This window comes from Microtus ochrogaster, unplaced genomic scaffold, assembly GCF_000317375.1.
Source record: "Microtus ochrogaster isolate Prairie Vole_2 unplaced genomic scaffold, MicOch1.0 UNK66, whole genome shotgun sequence".
NCBI classification, from domain to species: Eukaryota; Metazoa; Chordata; class Mammalia; order Rodentia; family Cricetidae; genus Microtus; species Microtus ochrogaster.
Genome location: NW_004949164.1, coordinates 1452990 through 1471166, shown reverse-complemented (window position 1 = coordinate 1471166; position 18177 = coordinate 1452990). Strand labels below are relative to the sequence as shown.

Below are 18177 nucleotides of genomic sequence, written 5' to 3'. Positions count from 1 at the left end.
CTTCTTTAAATGTTGGGGGGAGGTGGCGAGGAGGAGGCGGAAATCCTCAATAAATAAATAAATTAATAAAAAATAAATAAAAGTCAAAAAAAACAAAATCAAAAAAAATGTTGGGGGGAAATCAGCCAGTTATTTATTTAAATACTGATGTATCTTTTCATTTTAAAATCCCCCCTTTACTCCTACTGTCCTTTATTAGGACAATCAATGTATAGGAAGGCCACATTTTCAGAATTAGGAGCAGACCATAAAGTTTTATACACACACACACACACTTTAAAGTGGTCTCCAGAGTGACCCAAAACGTTGCTCTCAGCAGGGCAGAGTGAGGATACTCTGTGGTTTCCATCCAACACTACTGTATTAATTCTGTTTACATTTCATTACCCCAGCCTGAGTCCAACGGGCTCAGCCTACGGCTGTGCAGTGGGCAGAGGAATCTCACCCAGGAAGTGACAGCTGATAATTTCTTCTGGTAATGGTTTACTCCAGTGAACAGCCAGTCATTCTGTTTGCAAAACTCAGAGAGATGCTTGGCTCATTTTTCTTTTTGTTGTTCCTCTCCCTCTCTATGTTGAAAATGTTGGGGTTTATGGCTTTAAACTTGTAGGTTTGAATACATGAACTATTGATTGCATCTATCCTGTAAAGGAAAATTGAATTCTGCAGAGGGTGGTGTTGTACATCTATAATATCCATCTATAATTGCAGCAATCAGGAAGCTGAGACAGGAATATGGTACCAATCCAGCCTTGGGTACTCAGGGAGCTCCAGTCCAGCCTGGGTTAAGAGAACCTGTCAAAAAGAGGACAGAAGAAAGAAGGGGGTAGGGGGAGGAAGCGAGGAGCGAGATGGCTGTGAGCACTGTGGGAAATTCCATCAATATAATCTACGGTAGGCACTGCATGTACTAAGAGGAGTAATAGAGAAGGGAACCGTGGAGGTGCAGCCCATGAAGAGGGATGAATGAAAGGTGCTCTTGAGAGCCGGGCTAACGGGGCGGTGGGGGGGGGGGGGAATTAGGGAGAAATGATGTTGATTTTGGAGGAAAGAAAAACAGAAAGGGGTATGGATATCAGATACCATCTTGAGCTACCACAAGAGCTCCGAGGCAGGAAGCCATGTGAGTAGAGGAATGAAAGTTAACCTGTCACTTGTGCTGCTGAGGGCAGACTGCAGGAGGTTGCCTTGGTTGGCTTATGATGTCATAGCCAAAAGAATGCGCTGGGTGGCATATAAAGAAGGAACATATCCACAGTTCTGGAGGCTGCCAAGTCCACATACAATAACGCCGCATTATTCCCGACACACTCTTATGGCCCACATGCGATTTCCCACGCGTGTTACTTTACTTAAGATTCTGTTTTAAACTCAGATTTCCCTTCATTCTCTTCCGGCTTCTGTGAGGATAGATGGGATCTCACTCTGTAGCCCTGTGGCAGTTTTTCAACCACTTCAGCAGAAACACAACTGGAAAACTACTTTCCCAAGACTAACAAATAAGCAACCTAATTGAGACCAAGCCGCTGATCTCCTTGGTGCTGAGGAGTCACAACAGCAGAAATAAGATACGTTCAGAGCTCCTTCTCTGAGTAAGTTTGCTGTTGTCAAATCCCTCATGAGGTTTCTGAAAAACAATTTATTCTGCCATAAATCACTTACTGTGGGCTGTTTCCTTTATCTCTATTCAAACATCTCTTTGCCACACTATGAGAGCTTGTGTATAAGGTTAGTTTCATCTCTTTTGCTTTGGAATTCTCCCCTCTTCTATCCACTCTCTGAGCAGGTAACCGAATTCTTCAGCTTTCCTCTGTTACTTCTTCTTCCATGATATTTCTTTTCCTTACCTGCTTGGTTTGGGGATAATTCCTGTCATATCTGAACAAAAGATTAACTTATCCATTTACATTTTAATCACTGAAATTATATAACAGAACGTAAGCGAGTCACTTAAACAGCAGTGCATGAGATACCCTTGCAGCCTTCACCCATCCTCTGAGCAGAACATGAACTTAGTGACTCTGCCAGTGGCCATCCCTTTTCCTCTTCTACTCAGGCAAGCCAAGTCCTCTTCAAAATCCTGCAGTTGCATTTTGAGCACGCTCTCTTTATGTTTCCATTCTATACTATCTCTAATTTATGCTGCTTTTTCTCACCATTTGTGGGTTTTATCTGAAGGGAACAGTACTTGTGTAGTCTTCTACAACCTGACTTTAAAATTTAATATACCAAGCCGAGTGGTGGTGGCACGTGCCTTTATTCCCAGTACTGGGGAGGCAGAGGCAGGCATATTTCTGTGCGTTCGAGGTCAGCCTGGTCTACTAAGAACAAGTTCTGGGACAGGTTCCAAAGCTACAGAGAAAACCTGTCTTGAAAAAAAGGAAAAAAAAAACCACCATAAACAAAAGCAACTTGAGGAGGAAATGGTTCATTTTATTTTACACCTCCAGGTAACAGTCCATTACTGAGGGAATTCAGGCAGGAACCTGGAGGCAGGAACTTCAAGGTCAATGAGAAATGCTGCTTGCGGGTTTGCTCCTCACGTCTTGCTCATCCTGTTTTCTTTCTTTCTTTCTTTCTTTCTTTCTTTCTTTCTTTCTTTCTTTCTTTTTTTTTTTTGAGTATGAGTCCCCTAGTGCTGTGTGCCACATAAAGTAGAAGCAGGCTGGCCAAAATATGTTCCTGCAAAATTTGATCTCTTAAAAAAAAGTCTTGAAGAAACACCTTGTATTCATACCAACTACTCAACTTGTTTGCCTTGTCAAATTTTCTTAGCTAAGGCAGAAGAAAACAATGTGTTTTACAAAATGTAAGATCTAATGTAAGAAACTCATCAACTAGTTCTCTAAAACTGACCCACAACACCCAAGGGAAAGAGCTCGTGCCCGCCTGGCATTGGTAGACTTGGGAAATTCAAAATTAAACCATTATCCATGTAACACAGGATCGTGAGAATGTTTCTATGATCTATCACACAGATGACATCATAGTACATTATCTTCTCCCTCTCACCTTCCTCTCTTTTGAGACATGGAACAACTCAGCCTGGCTTCACGTTTGAGATCTTCCTGCCTCAGCATCCAAGTACTGACACACCACCAGGCTCAGCTATCATTTCTCAATACACTTTCTGACTTTACGGATTGTAAACACTATCACTGCTTGCCCTGCTGCCTCTAACAATGCATCTCTGGCTAACCTGGAACTCAAGACTGGCTGGCCTTGAACATGTGGTCATCCCACTGCCTCAGCCTCCAGAGTGCTGGAGTAAACCATCATGCACAGTTTACTGTTTATTATTTTTTTTTATCATTTCTCTCCAAACAGTTTGCAACGTCAGTGTTTTTCTTCTTTTACACTCATCATTAAAAATTTATCACTGCCATGTTTCTGTAGCACATTCAAATCCCTCTATGCCCCATTTTCTTTCTTTCTTTCTTTCTTTCTTTCTTTCTTTCTTTCTTTCTTTCTTTCTTTCTTTAAGATTTCTGTCTCTTCCCTGCCACCGCCTCCCATTTCCCTCCCCCTCCCCCAATCAAGTCCCCCTCCCTCATCAGCTCAAAGAGCAATCAGGGTTCCCTGCCCTGTGGGAAGTCCAAGGACCACCCACCTCCATCCAGGTCTAGTAAGGTGAGCATCCAACCTGCCTAGGCTCCCACAAAGCCAGTACGTGCAGTAGGATCAGAAACCCATTGCCATTGTTCTTGAGTTCTCAGTAGTCCTCATTGTCCGCTATGTTCAGCGAGTCCTGTTTTATCTCAGGCCTTTTCAAACCCAGGCCAGCTGGCCTTGGTGAGTTCCCAATAGAACATCCCCATTGTCTCAGTGTGTGGGTGTACCCCTCGCGGTCCTGAGTTCCTTGCTCGTGCTCCCCCTCCTTCTGCTCCTGATTTGGACCTTGAGATTTCTGTCCGGTGCTCCAATGTGGGTCTCTGTCTCTGTCTCCTTTCATCGCCTGATGAAGGTTAATATTCAGGAGGATGCCTATATGTTTTTCTTTGGGTTCTCCTTCTTATTTAGCTTCTCTAGGATCACTAAATATAGGCTCAATGTCCTTTATTTATGGCTAGAAACCAAATATGAGTGAGTACATCCCATGTTCTTCTTTTTGGGTCTGGCTTACCTCACTCAGGATAGTGTTTTCTATTTCCATCCATTTGCATGCAAGAAGTCCTTGTTTTTTACTGCTGAGTAGTACTCTAATATGTATATATTCCATTCTTTCTTCATCCATTCTTCCATTGAAAGGCATCTAGGTTGTTTCCAGGTTCTGGCTATTACAAACAATGCTGCTATGAACATAGTTGAGCATATACTTTTGTTGTATGATAGGGCCTCTCTTGGGTATATTCCCAAGAGTGGTATTGCTGGGTCCAGGGGTAGGTTGATCCCGAATTTCCCGAGAAACTGCCACACTGCTTTCCAGAGTGGTTGCACAAGTTTGCATTCCCACCAGCAAGGGATGAGTGTACCCCTTTCTCCACAATCTCTCCAGCAAAGGCTATCATTGGTGTTTTTTATTTTAGCCATTCTGACAGGTGTAAGATGGTATCTTAAAATTGTCTTGATTTGCATTTCCCTGATCGCTAAGGAAGTTGAGCATGACCTTAAGTGTCTTTTGGCCATTTGAACTTCATCTGTTGAGAATTCTCTGTTCAGCTCAGTGCCCCATTTTATAGTTGGGTTGGTTAGCCTTTTATGGTCTAGTTTCTTGAGTTCTTTATATATTTTGGAGATCAGACCTTTGTCAGTTGTGGGGTTGGTGAAGATCTCCTCCCAGTCAGTGGGTTGCCTTTTTGTTTTAGTGACAGTGTCCTTTGCTTTACAGAAGCATCTCAGTCTCAGGAGGTACCATTTATTCAATAAGCCCCTTAATGTTTGTGCCGCTGGGGTTATACTATGTCCCATTTTCTAAGATATAAAGCAATTTAGCAAAAACTGCACAAATTGGAAGGTATTCACACAATAGTAACTCCTAAACACAGACCATTTCCAAGTAGAGGAAAGATGACAGGAGGAACTGCCACTAGCCACTACGTGTTGTTCAGTATGTTTTTACATCTTGTTGGTTTTGGCTGCAGATGTTTTGAATTTAGTCTCCTTTATTTCAACATTCATGGAGAATGAATGCCTGAGCTGGAACAATTTTAGCAGTACATTGACTCATTTTAGAATTAGACAAATTTCATATTAAAGATTTAACATTCCAGAAACACATGTCTTAACATACCAGATTATACACATTAAGAATTCACTCAAAAATATTTCAAACAAGTGCCTGGATAATATCATTACAGAAATGTAAAGGTATCTGGAAATATACATAATGTTCTTAAATTATTGGTATAGAAGGCAAATATACTGGAAGAGGTGATACAAGAAGCTGGCAAGAAGGCTCAGCCAGTCAAGGAGTTTGGTGATGCACATTGACATTCCTAGGACCCACATGACAGAAGAACAAAACAAATCCTGCTGCTTTCCCTCAGAGACAAGCACCATGGCAGATGTGCACATACGCATACTCCAAATGCTAAATAAAATTTAAAATAATAATAATAACAACTTTAGCATAATTCTAAAACTTCTCAAACAACTTCACATATCAACAATTTTAGGTCCTGAATCAACCCTCTGCAATCATGCACTTAATGTTGTCATTGTACAGATGACATTAAGGTACTCCAAAAGGTCCAACAGTCCCAAGGTTACCTTGATAATTAAAGCCAAAGCCTGTCACACAATGAAGCCAAATTTGTAACTTTTTGTTTCTTCATAATATTCAGTATAGTAGGCTACTTTTCCTTTTTGTCTTTCTTTGAAGGTATCTGTAGCACAATTAATAAAAACCCAGGGACAGCTATTGGGGTTCAAACTGAAGATCAGAAAAGCAAAACAGCCAGCCACTGGCTCTATCTCAGTCCCAAATGGCGATCCTGCCTCCAGGAATCTCAGGATGAGACTGTTCAAGAGCTGTCTTCACCAGTCTTATATTCCTCTCTAGTGCTGGCAATAAAGGCGTGCACCATGACTAACCAGTTTCTATGGCAAACTAGTGTGGATACTGGAATTAAAGGTGTGTGTCACCCACTGCCTGGTCTCTCAGGATGACCGATGTGAATGCTTTACTCTCTGAACTTCAGGCAAGCTTTATTTATTAAAATACAAATGAAATATGACTACAGGTACCCACTGAATTCTTCTGCTGAATTATTTTTCTGTATGATAAAAGTAGTTGGCATCAGATGAAGAAATAGGTGCCTAAAACACAACTAATGAGGCTACAGTTCATCAGACGTTCATTAACATCATACACCCCCCCCCACCTCTGTTGCACCTCTGCCCTCATCCCTATCACCTAAACCGAACATAGCAGATTGTCAGGGCATTAGTAGACCACAGTTTTCTTTTTCCTAGTACTGTATATCAGACATGAAGAACTGTAAAACCAGTCCATTCTCTGCATTTACAGATGAGAAACCCAATTTCGCCTATGAGCAGATATCTGGGAGCCTGGCTCCAGAAAACTAACAAAGTCTGCCTGTGAGACAAGATAGAGACACTGAAGACTAAGGGAACTTGAGAAGGGAAAGGAAGCGTTTACCCAGGCATCTGGTTAAAGTCTCTCACCAGCTGAGAATCAAGATTTCTACAATTGCCAGGCTGTGGTGGTGCATGCCTTTAATGCCAGCACTCTGGATGAAGACAGAGCTTGTTCTCTGTGAGTTCGAGGCCAGCCTAGTCTACAGAGCAAGTTCTGGAACAAGCCCCAAATCTACAAAGAGAAAACCTTGTCTCAAACAACTGAAAAAAAAATTCTACAATTAACACCTGATTAAGGCCTTTCTCCTTCCTGACTATAAACCTGCAGATTTAGGAATTCTCATTAGAAATTCTCATAAAGAAGGTGAAGTCCCAGAGGCTCCTAATTGTGTCGTATCAGATTATAATCAGATTATATCAGATTATAATATATATATTATATCAGATTATAATCCCATCTGAGGCATCTCCAGAGCCACCCTATAATTTGATGTGAAAGACATTCAAAATGGGATGTACAGCTAGCACAGGCACTGTGTGACACACACTCTGGCCCCCAGAACCCAGAAGCCATGCTCTAGAGCCTAGAGTCTAAACTGTCTCACTGTGTTTCTTAGAATCTCTTTCTCTTAACCCCATGCATAAAACTCTAGGTTTGAAATATGTGCTGATGAGATAAACTGTAATTAGTTTTTGTACCTGCATCATTCCAGACCCTCCACATCACTGAAGTTCTATTTGACCCATCTGCCTTGGCAGATACAGCTTCTTTCCAGGAATTCCCCTGCACACTGTACATTACACTTCAACAACAACAGTCTTATTTGTTTAAACATATCCCTGTTCCCAAACTTCCAAGCTGATGTGGGATTCCCTTCTGTATGCTGCCATTGGATAATGAAGAAATTCTTTGGCCTATGGCAGGACAGAATATAGCAAGGCGGAAATCTAAGCAGAGACAGAGAAGCAAAGAAGGTAGAGTCAGAGAGAAGCCATGTAGCTGTTGAAGGAAGAAGATGCCAGAACATTACCAGTAAACCATGAACCTCATGGCAAAATAGAAAATATTAGAAATGGTTAGTTTAAGATGTAAGAGCTAGCTAGGAGTATACCTGAGCCATTGGCTGAGTGGTGTTAGAATTAATACACTTTTGTGTGATTATTCAGGTCTGGGTGGCCAGGAAACAGAGGCAAACTCTCTGCTTACACCAAGCCATCAAGTACCATGCACAACTGTCCTGTTCTCTCTATGGGCAGTCAAATAGATCTGTGTTATTCCAGCCTTCTTGGATTGCAAACTGCTATTCTTAGACAGGCTTAAATCATTCCCAGATAATTTTTAGAGAAAAAACTGCAAACATAGATTTTTTTAATTTGATTTTTGATGTGTGTGTGTGTGTGTGTGTGTGTGTGTGTGTGTGTGTGTGTGTGTTCCTGTCTACATTTCTGAATATGTACCACATGTGTGCACTGACCCTGGAGACCAGAAGAGGGAGTCAGAAGCCCTGGTTCTGGAGGTGCTAGGGTGCTCATTGTTGCAGGGTCTGAGAACTGAACCCCAGATGTCCACAGGAGTAGCCATTGTTTTTAACTGCTCAACCCTCCCTCCTGCACAGGGAGATTATTTTTATAAACATTGTCAAATCACACGATAGAATGAGTGTTAAACACTTTTTCTCATGAGTGTTAACCGTCAAAATTTCTTTTTCAAGGGGCCTTTTCCATGGTTTTATCAGAGGTTCCTCTATGTAAAATGTGTTTTTGTCAAATTTGCAAAAGTATATGTTATAATGAAAATTATCTGAGACTCATTAGGAAATCTTTGCTCTAGTTTTACCCCATACATCACACAAGCTTTTCAATGACCATGTCTAATTTTGGGTTGGTGACTCTCACTTCTCTTACAAACATCCTAAATTGCATGATACAGGGCCTCATAAATCTAAGTCTACCCCTGTTGTCTTCTCCAGTCTAAGCTCTCAATAGCAGAGAGAGAGGGAGAGAGAGAGGGGGGGGGGGAATCAAAATTGAAGTTTAACCTATCTTTTCCAAAGTTCAGTTTATACAAAGTTCCACAACTATGGTTACATATTCATAACTTTTTGTCGGTCCCATGGTGTAATGGTTAGCACTCTGGACTTTGAATCCAGCGATCCGAGTTCAAATCTCGGTGGGACCTTATGAAGGCTCTTTTGTAAAGACCTTTCATAATTTTCAGCCTGGCATCATATGTGGAAAAACTTGTTCTTCTACACCATGTGACACTGGACTCTGAAAACACAGACACAGAGGTAACAAGACATAGAGAAAACCTCCTTTCTAGGTAGAGACACCCCAACAGCTAGGAGAGAACTCCCTTCCTGTGACTGCCTGTGACCTCCTCAGCCCCACCCTGCTTGCTTCTGAATCTCATATTTCTCTTTGTCTTTTTCCTGATTTGTGTCCTGGCACTGCAAGAAAAAGATCATCTCCCACGGGCTGGAACAACAAAGTAGCTGTCTCTGCCAGGACCACAGGCCTGGCCCTGAAACTGAGCCCCTTTCCCGGGTCCGGCAGTCCAAGATGCTGCTTTGACAGCATCCCTTCCAAACACACTGGTGAACAAACACCTCATGGCATCCCTTAGCAAACATTCTCCGGGGAAAACAACAGCCTGAACCTGCAATGTAGACTAGGAATGAGCTGATAGACAGTGTTATGATTTGCTGGCCTGGTTTGTCACCTGGGTACCCCGTCCCATGAATAAATAAGCCCCGCCCTCCAGCCCCTCCCCTTTTGCCTAGGAAAGCAGATATAGACCTCATCCAGCCTGTGCTCTATCTCTTTCCATCCCTCTTCTGAAGAGGTGGCTGCTCTCTCTCTCTCTCTCTCTCTCTCTCTCTCTCTCTCTCTCTCTCTCTCTCTTTCTCCCTCCCTCCCTCCCTCCCTCTTTGTCTCTTTGTCTCTCTTCCAGCTCTCACTTCTGGCTGCAAGATTTGTTTCCTGTTTCCCATTCAGGCAGAGCACTGTGATCTTGTACAGTGATCTGTGAGTCTACTCCTAAATAAATAACACTTTATTATACATAATTCTGAATTAGTGTGAGATTATTTTGTAACTTTCACCATCACCTGGTGCCCAAACATGAGGGACTAGTCCACTCTTTTTGGTATCAGTTTGCCAGCCACATGGTGCATTGGGCACTGACTTTTCTGCCATCAGCTCCAGCTAGCACTAAGATGCAACAGGCTGCTGTTCAGTGATTCCCAGCTCACAACGCAGACACTACTGCTCAGTGCATTACATGACAGCCCACACGCTGCTGCCAGAAATCCCTGTGGCAGACATGGTCCACAACTCACACTGATGGAAAACTTTCTGTTTTCTCTTTATCCTGCTCCCAACCCTTGGAACCATTTGATCACATTACTAACTGCTCATAATTTGTTAAACAACGCATATTTTTTCAGTACCTAAGTAAGCAACACATGCCGTTCACTGCTGATAACATCCCTCATCCATGAGACTGCAACTGCACATATGCTGGCCGATAACTATTATGACACCTACTCCAGTTCATTGCAATTGGCTTACAACAGGTAAAATCTGAAAAACTGCAAACGTTACTGATTAACATAACTATCCAGGAGTTCAATAATTATTTTGCTTAAACTATGAATGATATTCTACAAGGCTTAAGTGATTTCCCTTCTACAAACCTTTATTTGATTCTAGAAATTAGTTTTGTTTTTCATATTATCCCATTAAGAAATGGTTTGATAATAAAACCAAGGATGAGGCTGTTTTAGAAACAGTACAGTCTTCACAGATTAAGAATGGACAGCTAATTGAGAAGATCTCTACTATGGGGAAAGATAGCATCAATTTGACAGAATTATCTGAAAGAATTTGTGCTGTTGAATTTAACAATCAGAATCTGTTGAAAACATATGATTAAGGGATAACATGTCTCTCCAGGAAGGTAATAAGCACACCATCAAAATTACGTCCAAGGATAAGATGTTATCTTTACGGAACAAGTTTCATACCTTGGAATCCTCAGTGAGGGCATTAGAACAGAACACTGGACAGGAGATTCAGACTTTACAAAAGGCAGTGGTCAAAAGAATCGAAAAGATTAAGGAATTTATTAAAATTGATGAGCAGGAACAAAAGGAACAAGGACAGGTTTTAGCCTCATCAGTATGTGCCAGACCCCGAGACGACTTACACAGAGTTTTAACTTCATATCCAGTAATTTCCTCTGAAAGACCATCTGGCACAAAGTACCCTAAGTTAGTTAAAGAATATACATGGGAACAAATACATATGAGCTATGTAAAAGAAAATAAACAAGTGATGGTTTCTTATGGGCTACATTCAACTTTTGTCAGGGAAATGGTGAAAACATGAGCTCCAAGCACTAAGGCAACCCCACACAATTGGCTTCAATTAATCTCAGCGGTCCTAGAAAATGAACCTCAGTTGCCTTGGAAGTGTTATTGGAGAGAATAGCCAAAAAAATTTAGAACAACAGGGAAATGCCAAAGGATTTAAGAATTCCCAAAATCAAATTCTTGGTGAGAGAAATAGAGTGAATGTTTGTAAGTTATTCTTTATGGATAATTTAAATTGTTATAGATTTTTGTCTATTTATAAAGGTTCAAATTATATTTATTATATTGAATATGTTCCTATTTCTGTTAAAAATATATGCACACCTATGCAAAGTTATTTTGTCAGATTATATGCATGTATGTTTCTACCTCTGTTTAAGACATTTTGTATATTGATACAATTTAAAAATATATTTATCATATTGCATTATACATTTCTACCTCTGATTGAGATATTTATACACTGTTTACATTTTGAGGTCATTGTCCTTTTTTACTGCACAGTTCTTTAAAGATTGTTTAATAGTCTGATATAAACTTTTAATCTTTATGTTATACAAGTATTAAGTATTGTAAGTCAATAGTCTTTCATATTTGTTATACTTTTAGTCAAACTAATTAAGTTCTTTAGATACATAGAGATTGTATTCTGCATAGGTAGGTAACCTTCAACCATTTCAAAGATCTTTAGAACATGGCATTTAAATAACGTAGGATCCTGTTCACATGAGACATCATTGCTCCTGGCAGCACCAATATATTTCCAAGAGAATGTGAAGCACCAAAAACCAGTCTGGTCTACAGAGCTAGTACTAAAACAGGCTCCAAAGCTACACAGAGAAAAGAAAACCTTGTCTAGAAAACACCCCATCCCAAAAAAGAATTCTACAATTAACACCTGCTTAAGACTTTTCTCCTTTCTGGCTATAAACCTGCAGATTTAGGAATTCTCACTAAAAATTCTTATAAAAGAAGGTGCAATCCCAGAGCCTCCTAATTATACATATCAGATTATAATCCCATCTGAGGCATCTCCAGAGCCACCCTATAATTTCAAATTGTAATTTGAGAGACATCAAAATGGGATATACTGCTAGTACTTAGACACTGTGTGACACACACACTCTGCCCCCCAGAAGCCTTGCTCAAAGGTTCGGAGTCTAAACAGTCTCACTGTGTGTCTGAGAATCTCTTTCTCTTAATCTCATGCTTAAAAATCTAGGGTTGAAATGTGTGTTGATAAGAGGTGCTTCTTACTGCTACTTCAGAACACTCTTTTCTGTGGGAGACCCAAGGATCTTGTTTGTCTGAATCAGGCTCACTGAAATAGTAACAGGAGTCCTCACTGCTGCAGGCAGCAACTCAGAGCTGTGCCCCTCCCTGTCTTAGCTGCCCCTGACAGGTGCACTTTTAGAGCTCAGTGAATCACTGTTGTGGCTGTGAAAAAATCCCCTCATGGTCCATGGCTCTACTAGCTGCATGCCCTTCTGGGGAAGGCATTGGATGGTGCTCAGGTCTGGCAGTGTGAGGCTGGATGTCTCAACAGCCAGAAGACTGGGGGCAAAAGAACCCTCCCACATCCTAGCCTTGGAATTCACTTTGCCTTCTTCATCCAGAGTACTCAACAGATAGGAGATGCCTGAGATGTTGCCGAATGGCTCTTTCCTCACTATTTTTCTTTCTTCTTCAGTCTCTCTGTTGATTGCTCATAATTGGACATTTCTAATTTGAGCAGTTTTGAATAATCAGAACATTTCTCTCAAAGAGATTTTTATCAGGTCTTGGACTGACTGGTAACTAAATCTAATTCAATCATATGTAAGAAATTTGCTCAAGAAAGACCTGAGGTCATCAAGAATGAGACAGAGCTTCCCTTTCATTTTCCTGACCATGGTTAACATGCTATACTCAGCTCTTGTGGTCTTCTAGTGCCTCCACATTCTGCATTTACAATCACACCCATTATTTTCAAAGCAGCCAGTCAACAAGTAGTAAATGTGACTTCTAAGAAAGTCTTCTACTGAGACACATTTCTTTTTGTACATTTTTATTGCTGTTACTCAATTAGTATATACTTGCAAAAAACCAACAAAAGTCAAACACCACAAACATAGCAAAAGTGAAAATTACTTCATCTCCAGGATGAAACCAAAATTTTGATGTATGTCTCTTCTACCTACATTGAAATGAATGTATCTTTCATATATTATGACTTACAAAATATAATAATATTATTGGCAAAAAACAAAAACACAAACAAGCAAAAAATAAACAAAAAAAGACACAGCTCCCACATCCAAAGATATAGTTTATTCTGAAGACAAATATGAGTGATGCTGCCCTGGTTTCAGTTAGCCTAAATCCCGTGCTCCAGTGAAGAGCAATGTAGCCTCATGACATTTCTATAGCAATAGAAGAAAGGTATAGGCCAAGGCACTTTCAAATACATTTGTGAAAACATCAGAAGGGTGGGTTACAGTCAAATGGAGAAATGTCTGTTGTAGGCCCCAGATACTGTCCGATAGCATTACAAAGTTTTCAAATTAATAAATTCCAATTGGTTTTTATCTGTTAGACCAAAACATAGGTGGGCAAATAAATGACTCTTTTATAGGGCTGTAGGTAGCCCAGGATAAACTGTAATAAATCTCTGGACCTGCTGCATTCCAGACTCTCCACATTACTGAAGTTCTATTCTGCCCATCTGCCTTTGCTTCCTCCAGGAAATCTCCTGCACACTGGACATTACACTTCAGCAACAACAGTGCCTTATTTGTTTAAACATAAATCCCTGTTCTCCAAACTCACAAGCTCATGTGGGATTCTTTTCTGTATGCTGTAAATATGTTTTATTCCCATTGGATAACGAAGAAGCTGTTTGGCATATTATTACCATTGGTTAATAAAGAAGCTATTTGGCCTATGGCAGGACAGAATATAGCAATGCGGGAAATCCAAGCAGAGACAGAGGAGGACAGAAGGTGGAGTCAGAGAGATGCCATGGAGTTTGGAAGGAGGAAGATGCCAGAATGTTACTGGTAAACCATGAACAGCATGGCATAATATAAAATAATAAAAATGGTTAATTTAAGATGGAAGAGCTAGCTAGGAATATGCCTGAGCGATTAGCAAAGCAGTGTTATAATTAATACAGTTTTGTGTGATTATTCGGGCCTGAGTGGCCAGGAAACAGAGGAAAAGTCTCTGTTTACATGAAGCCATCAAGTACACAACTTACACAACTGTCCCGTTCTCTCTATGGGCAGTCAAATAGATCTGCATTATTCCAGCTTTGTAGGATTGCATTCCTATTCTTAGACAGGCTTAAAACATTTCTGGACAGGTTTTAGAGGAAACACTTCAAACATAGACTATTTTTAAATTTGTTTTTTAGTGTGTGTGTGTGTGTGTGTGTGTGTGTGTGTGTGTGTGTGTGTGTGTTCCTGTCTGCATTCCTGAATGTGTTCTACATGTGTGCACTGGTCCTGGAGACCAGAAGAGGGAGTCAGATGCCCTGGTTCTGGGGGTGCTAAGGTGTTCATTGTTGCAGGGTCTGAGAACTGAACCCCAGACCTCCACAGGAGTAGCCATTGTTTTTAACTGCTCAACCCTCCCTCCTGCACAGAGAAATTATTTTTATAAACATTATCAAATCACATGATATAATCAGTGTTAAACACTATTTCTCATGAGTGTTAACCATCAAAATTTCTCTTGTAAAGGGCCTTTTCCATGGTTTTAGCTGAGGTTCCTCTATATAAAATGTGTTTTTGTAAAACTTGCAAAAGTGTGTATTATAATGAAAATTATCTGAGACTCAGTAGGAAAGCTTTGCTTCAGTTTTACCCCATACCTCACACAATCATCGCAATAGCGGTATCTAACTTTGCATTGGTGTCTGTCATTTCTCTTACAGACATCCTAAATTATATAATACATGTCATCATAAATCTAAATCTACCCCTGCTGTCTTCTCCAGTCTAAACCCTCAACAGGAGAGAGAGAGAGAGAGAGAGAGAGAGAGAGAGAGAGAGAGAGACAAAGAGAAAAAGAGAGAGAGAGAGCTACAATTTCTCTTAATTAATGTGTTGCTTTGTCTCTCTCAACAAACAACTTTATCAAAATTGAAGCTTAACCTATCTCTTCTAAAGTTTAGTTTATACAAAGTTCCACAACTATGGTTACATATTCACAACTTTTTGTGGGTCCCATGGTGTAATGGTTAGCACTCTGGACTTTGAATCCAGCAATCCGAGTTCAAATCTCGGTGGGACCTTTTGTAAAGACCTTTCATAATTTTCAGCCTGGCATCATATGTGGAAGAACTTGTTCTTCTACTCCATGTGACATTGGACTCTCAAAACACAGACACAAAGGCAACAAGGCCTGGAGAAAACCTCCTGTCTAGTTAGAGACATTGGGGAACAAACACCTCATGGCATCCCTAAGCAAACATTCCCCTGGAGAAACAACAGCCTGAACCTGCAATGTAGACTAGGAATGAGCTGATAGTGTTATGATTTGCTGGCCTGGCTTGTCAACTGTCCTTGTCCCTCTAAGAGATAAGCTCCGCCCTCTCCTAACCCCTCCCATTTCTCTGAGGGAATGGATGTCAGTCTCCTCCAGCCTGTTCTCTCTCTTTGCATCGGTCTCCTGAAGAAGTAATTTCTGTTGTCTCTCCTCCTCCTCCTTCTCCCCTTTTTCCTCCATAACCCACTAAATAAACTCTACACAAACTGTCTCCCTGTGTTCCAAATCATTCTGACCTTCACCCATCAAGGTGACCCTCCAAGGACTCAGGGGACATGCCGAGGCCTGGGGGACCCGATTAGATTTCGGGTCACCCATCAAGGTTTCAGATCACCTGCCGCTGCCCATCATTGGACTGGCCTTTCCCCCAGTCTCCTCTTGTATCTTTAAAAACGTATAACATTGGTGCATGACTCCGCCAGGCTTTCTCCATGTTCCCTCCCACCCACAGGCAGGTTGTCTGAGAGGACCCTGGAATAGAACCACTTTCCAACATTGCAAACAGGTTCCCTATCAACTTCTTTCTAATTTCTACCAGCAAACATGACTGCAGTGTATTACCACTGGCATCTCATGCCCATCTGCTTTTCCTTTCGCTGGGCAGCCCCTTGCCACCCGCCTGTAAATGCTCTTTTTCTCTCATTCCTATTCCTTTTATTTTATCTCTGCCACCACTACTGCTGGTCCTGCAGAAAGCAGCAAGATAAATCGGATCCACAAATCAGCTGTTTACAATTCCAGTCTTTGCTCCTCACCATGGCTGGTGGTATGGCGGCTCGGTGATGCAGTGGCTTATGGTGCTGAGTATTTTCCTCTCACCTCATGTATGAAAGAATGTGTGAATGGTGTGGCCACACGGGTGTAATTCTGTTTCAAATGTTTATTCCGTACAGCCTCTATGTCTCTCTTGTTGTTATATTTAAAACTCTCTCCGCTCTAAAAATGTGGTTTCTCCATACAACATGTGAGTGCCACCATTTTCACGAAGGTCAGGTGACCTCTCCTCCATCTTAACTAAGGGCAGGTCAAGTGACCAAGTCACACCATCTTTACTGAGGTATCCTTGCCTAGTCTTGCAGTTTACTTACATTTTTGTCTCTAAGTTCCTCTTACTCTTCCCTGTCCTCTTTCTCTCTGCCCTTTTTCTCTTCCTAAACTTGACTTTGTCCTATGTTTTGCCAACACCTTGCCAGGTCCAAGAGACACCAGACAGTTCCATACCACAAACCTTGAACAGGAGTAAAGCGACCAACTACCCTAGGATGTAATCAGCTTTCTCTGGTCTTCCCCACAAGATGATGCTCACAAATAAGAATCCGCCGTCCCAATTCCTTTAACCTGTTGTGCCTAAACTCCTGCCTTTTTATTATAAGAAAGAGATGGAAATGTTAAGATCTGCTGGCATAGTCTGTCACCTGAGTACTTTGTCCCTTTTAGAAGCAAGCCCTGCCCCCTCCCAAGCCATCCCCTTCCACCCAGGGAAGTCGATATCCCTCCTCTTCCAGCTTGTGCTCTCTCTTTTCATCTCTTTCCTAAAGAAGTAACTTCTGTTCTCTCTCTTCCCTCTCCCCCTCTCTCTGCCTCTCTTTCTTCCTCCTTCTCCCCTTCCTTCTTTCCTTTGACCTCCGTAACACACTAAATAAACTCTATACTCAAACTCTCTCTGTGTATGGTGCATCTTTCTGCCTCTCACCCACAGAGGGGTCTCCCATCTGCCAAGGTGACTCATCAAGGCCTCAGTAGGACCCACAGTGGCCTTCGGACCTGCTACCCCTCGTGAGACCACCGCATCTCATGCGACCAGCCTTCCACCACCACCCCCACACCCTTATATCTTTAAAAAAGAATAACAGACAGTCCTGAGGGGAAGGGAGGGCAGCCAAATTTCAACAAGAATCCAGCTAAGCCAGTTCAGGCCCAATTACCTACTGTTGATACCTAATCGGGTCTCTCTCTAACCTTGCTATCTAGTCAAAATCACTTCAGGAATTTCCTGTCTAGTAACCCTTACCCTACCATCAGCTGTGAATCCACAGCTGTTCCAGTTATATCTGGATTTAAGGGTCTGAGGACTTAACCCCAGGCCATCCACAAGAACAGCCAGTGTTCTTAACTGTTGAACCCTCCCTCTAGCACAGAGAGTTTATTTTCATAGACAGTGTCAAATCACATGCTAGAATGATATTCCTCATGAGTGTTAAATGTCTAAATTTCTCTTCTGAGGGGTCCTTTCCACGGTCTTAGTAGAGGTTCCTCTATGTAAAATGTGTTTTTGTAAAATTTTCAAAACTATGTATTATAATGGAAATTACCTGAGACTCAGAAGGAAAGCTTTGCTCCAGTTTTACCCTATACGTCACACAAGCTTTGCAATGGCCGTGTCTAACTTTGCATTGGTGTCTCTCATGTTTCTACAGACGTCCTAACTGTGTAAGAAGAAGCCTCATTAATCTAAGTCTACCCCAGACTATCTTTCTAGACTAAGCCATCAACAGGAGAGAGACAGACAGAGAAAAAGAGAAATAGAGCAGCAATTTCTCTTAATGAATGTGTTGCTTTGTCTCTCCCAACAAACAACTTTATCAAAATTGATATCTCTTCCAAAGTTCAGTTTATAGAAAGTTCCACAACTATGGTTACATATTCATTTCTTTTTGTGGGTCCCATGGTGTAATGGTTAGCACTCTGGACTTTGAATCCAGCAATCCGAGTTCAAATCTCGGTGGGACCT

The 18177-nt window shown here is 41.3% G+C and overlaps 3 non-coding genes across 3 annotated transcripts; all 3 read left to right on the top strand.

Annotated features, from left to right (window-relative positions):
• The first annotated feature begins 8647 nt into the window (after window positions 1-8647).
• Trnaq-uug lies at window positions 8648-8719 on the top strand. Its single transcript has one exon. It is a non-coding gene; the product is annotated as a tRNA-Gln (tRNA).
• A 6401-nt stretch (window positions 8720-15120) lies between these two features.
• Window positions 15121-15192, top strand: Trnaq-uug. The gene has a single exon. It is a non-coding gene; the product is annotated as a tRNA-Gln (tRNA).
• Window positions 15193-18105: 2913 nt separating this feature from the next.
• Trnaq-uug lies at window positions 18106-18177 on the top strand. The gene has a single exon. It is a non-coding gene; the product is annotated as a tRNA-Gln (tRNA).